General features: G+C 39.5%; 1 pseudogene; it reads left to right on the plus strand.

Annotated features, from left to right (window-relative positions):
* Positions 1–1,127: 1,127 nt before the first annotated feature.
* Positions 1,128–1,247, plus strand: LOC129893568 (5S ribosomal RNA; annotated as a pseudogene).
* Positions 1,248–5,567: the final 4,320 nt, after the last annotated feature.

The raw sequence follows: 5,567 nt of genomic DNA on the forward strand, positions 1-5,567 counted from the left end.
ATAGAAGGTACATCTTTAGTCTACAATCTTCCAGTTTGACGATCTAGGATGGTTGTAGGATTTTCCTCATAGGATTCCATGTACCGGACCTTATTTATGGAATATACCCTGGGTGACTCGTCAGTATCTGATGGACTTGGTGTATAGTTTCCAAATGAGGTGGTAAGCTTAACTTACCAGCCACTTTGCCCACCTTATGAGTAACTTGATACCGTCTAACATATTCTGGGTCAAGTTCTTTTTCTAGGTGACCCTATGATGAACATCCAATTATCAACTTGAACTCTCTATGTCGATGTCGATTATCTCTATATCATTCCTGCCGACTCTGGGCTTTTAGTCAATAGCTTGCTTAATCATGTCAGGGCTATTGGAATACTAGAGTAGTAATTATTATTGTAGGCAACTTGATAAGTGATGGATAATCATTCCGACTACCTTCGAAGTTAATCTCCCGACTTATGACATATCTTCTAGCGTCTAATAGTGTGCTCAGTCTGTTTAGTAGCTTGAGGGAGAAATGCGGTACTAAGACCTGTCTGTGCTCCTGATCTCTTCTTGGACTGATCTCAAGGCGTTAATTATAGTTGAAGTCCCTTTATCTGGGATATTAGATAAGGAAACCTCATGGAACCTTACTACTTCCTTGTCATGTAACTTCACCTAGTTCTAGCGGCATAGGTAGTCTTGCTTGGAAGCAAATGAGTTGATTCGTTAGCCTACTCACAATAACCCATATAGGACCCTACTCTTATAGAGTACAAAATAGGTTCATAATGATATTGATAATTTGGGAACAATTAGCCTCGTATAGTCCTTCTCGACTCTTTTCAGAACTTTAATTGGCATTCGATCTTTTGGGTCATGCTTTTTCGCCCTCAAAGTTGGATACCAAGTGGTGTCGAAATTCCCTCGCCCACTGGCCCATATAGCCATTCTGCGGTTTCCCTCTCATTAACTAGCTTTATATTGAAGAGCTGTGGCATTCGAGTGCGTCGTCAATTAGCAATTAGCTAATCCTTCTTGTTTTGCTTAAGCCTTTGTTACAATTTCCTTAACGTATCTTATAATACTCTGGGTACATAATCTCATATCGTTTCTCCATCACTTGTTCAAATTCCTCTATCTCGCACGATCACACCAGCACTAACGCATTAAGTTCCATCAGAATTTTAAAGTTAAGTGTGCTGGGGCGAGAGTAATATTGGGATGGGTGACCTCTATGGGAAGTCTTCGTGTCGCGTTTCATTGTAACCTTTTCCACGAGGTGTGGGCACTCAACTTAGCTCCAGATTTACCTCAGCGTTGTCTTGCGAGTCTTTATTTTTTGCCCTGTCTTTTTGTCTGTTATCTTGCATCCAGTGTCGGCGTTTACCTTTAGCTCTACTATCCTCCATTCACTTTGTGTTCTCCTTATTTACTACCACATGAGGCTTTCTATTCCTTTTCCTTTGGTTATTTATCTATCGCAACATCATTTGCGACTAACTCTATGACCAACATTTTGGCTTTTGGTCTAGCATGTTGTCATTCTCCTTCGTAGTGTCTCTTGAATTATTTGATATCCTTTCATTGGTACATTCTTCTATTTTATATGCAGCTGCTTTCTAGTTTTATGTTGTTCAGGGTCTCGTCACAACCTTTTTAACGCTGCTTTACATAGCATTCTGGCTTCCATCCAATTATTGGTGGCCTCCAAACCTTTTTAACTTAGTTCGGCAAGATATCTTATTGATGTTTAGACACCCATCTCAAATATATTCCCATATCGATTGCCTTCACCTTAGTTTTGCCATTTTCTCATTAACTTCCCCCCTTTAGAGGGTACTCGTTCTTTCCGCTGTTTGTACTTGTAGTCGTTCTAATTTCCATTAGGCAGTGCTAGCATTCTGACGACAACTATTCTAGGTTTTCTCGAAGTAGTGGTTTTGTCCCAACCTATATCCTTTGGTTCTTGGGTTAATAGAAGTTACATCATTTGTTCCTTAAGTTTTCCATCTTCGTCCCTTAAGGGTTTCACTATTTGTGGGGCGACGTTGTGTACACGCGTCATTTTTTTATATCGTAAGCCCCATGCTCTTACTGCGTTCTCAACGCAGGCCTTTAACTTAGTCAACGCGTACTATGTGCGTCTGACTAGTGGTTCCACTTTATCCCTGCATACTCATATCACACTGTTCAATTCATACTTACATATCCCCCTTTTAATTCGTATTCACATTCAGTTCCTGACATCTCTTTGTAGTGCTTCTGTTCGAAGCTCTTTCCCCAATTAGTCGGTGGAGAACTATAAACGGTTATCATAAATCATTTCCCAATCATTGTTGGAAGAAATCAAAACCTCTTAAACATCACAGTACTTCTTTTAGTACTTAACCTACCTGGTCTCCTTCTGAGTTTATCCTCGAGTTATGAACAACTCGTCTAATTTACAATTAGGAGTTGAGGGTTTGGTATTTTTTTCAAAAGAGTGAAACTCATTCGCGGGACATCTTATCCTTCATTTTGAGCCCTCTATTTATATTCCTACAATACAAATACGGCTGGAGATACCATAATCTGAAATTTACTACTTAATTAAGCTTTTGTTCCTCCGAAATAAAATTCTTCAAGTAAAAAGGGTGCCCCTTGTCGGTGACCTGAAGGATACCTCTTACAGCTTTAGTTAAACATAGTAGGGGTATTTGGTATCAATTTCTTGGACATCTCAAAAATCTATGCTTCATTTCCTTTCCCTTGTTCTGGGAAAATTTCGGCAGAGTTTCCTCTACATTTCTTACTTATCCCAAAACCTGCACGCAGAAAATACCAACAATGCCTCATAAGGCCAACATATATATATATACATATCATATCACAGCCGCATAGGGCTTTCAATGTTATCTAATATCGCAGCCACACAGGGCTTTCAACGTCAACAATAATATAAAAATACTGGACTTACCTCATATGTACTACTTCAAACTGCATCTGTTGCATTTTCTGACTGCTTTTCTTCCAGGTTTCAACTTTATATTTCAATACCTTACCCGACGGATATCTTTCGTGGCTTTACTTCACTTACCTGCATGCTTTGTAACTTTTACATATCGTCAATTACTTCCTTCTATTGGTGTCGTCCTTCTGTTAAGATCCAAGGTTAGTATAAGGAATTTTTCCTATGACTCAAATCTAAAGCACGATCTCAGATGTAGAAGAAAGGTAACATCCTAAATGTCCTATAGCTTCCTGTTTATAGATGTGGCGCGCAACACATCGATAACCAAGACTCTATTATACACGGTCTGTAGACACTCCAAGGACGAACTGCTCTGATACCACTTCTATCACGACCCAACCCCATAGGCCGCGACTGAGATCCGACCTTGACCCCCCGTACACATATCTATTAGCTGCGGTCATATTGAATCATAAATAAGATAATATCATGTAACAGAGCCCCACTAGGCGATAACATTTTCATAAACCTGTAGACCTTTTCATTTGTATCATAACATGACAGGGCATGCAAGTCGGCAAGGCTACCATAACATAATAACATATATCATATATCATTTAGACCCAGCTGAATCAAACTGACAAACACAATCCACATATACACGTCTACATACTTCTAAATATAATAATGACAACATATGGCGGGACAGGGCCCCCGCCATACCCCTAAATGGATAAAATAATTTTTATACATCCGTGGACAGTATAAAAAACTAGCCCTCGATACAATGGTGCCTCTTCCAGCTGAGCTGCATGGAATCCTAAGTTGATGGACTCCCAAAATCTGTATCTGTACCTGCAGGCATGAATGCAGCCCCCGAGAAAGGGGGTTAGTACCACATATGTACTGAGTATGTAAAATGTAACATAATACACTGGAGGTATATTCGAAATAGAGAAGCAGGGAACAAATTATTAAATCGAAGTCATGTACCTGTACTCTGTGAATCACAAAAGCATGCATGCTCAATTTATACAATATAGCCGGCCTTTTCAAGGGTCTGGGGAATCACATCCGTAGGACCATCATACGCCCGGCGCCATCACCACCTTATTACAACACATCATCAAATATATACATACGTATCCGGCCCTCTAGTGAGGGGCTCGGTGAACAATGCAGTGAATTGTACACGACAACGTACCCGGCCTAGGACTCGATGAAAGAAGTATTGTATACACGAGTAGAGTCATGAGTAACTATATGCAATTTAAATCATTATCAGAGACTCGACCAAACATCTATCGCAACATCATTTGCGACTAACTCTATGACCAATATTTTGGCTTTTGGTCTAGCATGTTGTCATTCTCCTTCATAGTGTCTCTTGAATTATTTGATATCCTTTCATTGGTACATTCTTCTGTTTTATATGCAGCTGCCTTCTAGTTTTATGTTGTTCAGGGTCTCGTCACAACCTTTTTAACGCTGCTTTACATAGCATTCTGGCTTCCATCCAATTATTGGTGGCCTCCAAACCTTTTTAACTTAGTTCGGCAAGATATCTTATTGATGTTTAGACACCCATCTCAAATATATTCCCATATCGATTGCCTTCACCTTAGTTTTGCCATTTTCTCATTAACTTCCCCCCTTTAGAGGGTACTCGTACTTTCCGCTGTTTGTACTTGTAGTCGTTCTAATTTCCATTAGGCAGTGCTAGCATTCTGACGACAACTATTCTAGGTTTTCTCGAAGTAGTGGTTTTGTCCCAACCTATATCCTTTGGTTCTTGGGTTAATAGAAGTTGCATCATTTGTTCCTTAAGTTTTCCATCCTCGTCCCTTAAGGGTTTCACTATTTTTGGGGCGACGTTGTGTACACGCGTCATTTTTTTATATCGTAAGCCCCATGCTCTTACTGCGTTCTCAACGCAGGCCTTTAACTTAGTCAACGCGTACTATGTGCGTCTGACTAGTGGTTCTACTTTATCCCTGCATACTCATATCACACTGTTCAATTCATACTTACATATCCCCCTTTTAATTCGTATTCACATTCAGTTCCTGACATCTCTTTGTAGTGCTTCTGTTCGAAGCTCTTTCCCCAATTAGTCGGTGGAGAACTATAAACGGTTATCATAAATCATTTCCCAATCATTGTTGGAAGAAATCAAAACCTCTTAAACATCACAGTACTTCTTTTAGTACTTAACCTACCTGGTCTCCTTCTGAGTTTATCCTCGAGTTATGAAAAACTCGTCTAATTTACAATTAGGAGTTGAGGGCTTGGTATTTTTTTCAAAAGAGTGAAACTCATTCGCGGGACATCTTATCCTTCATTCTGAGCCCTCTATTTATATTCCTACAATACAAATACGGCTGGAGATACCATAATCTGAAATTTACTACTTAATTAAGCTTTTGTTCCTCCGAAATAAAATTCTTCAAGTAAAAAGGGTGCCCCTTGTCGGTGACCTGAAGGATACCTCTTACAGCTTTAGTTAAACATAGTAGGGGTATTTGGTATCAATTTCTTGGACATCTCAAAAATCTATGCTTCATTTCCTTTCCCTTGTTCTGGGAAAATTTCGGCAGAGTTTCCTCTACATTTCTTACTTATCCCAAAA

Source organism: Solanum dulcamara, chromosome 6 (assembly GCF_947179165.1).
Source record: "Solanum dulcamara chromosome 6, daSolDulc1.2, whole genome shotgun sequence".
NCBI classification, from domain to species: Eukaryota; Viridiplantae; Streptophyta; class Magnoliopsida; order Solanales; family Solanaceae; genus Solanum; species Solanum dulcamara.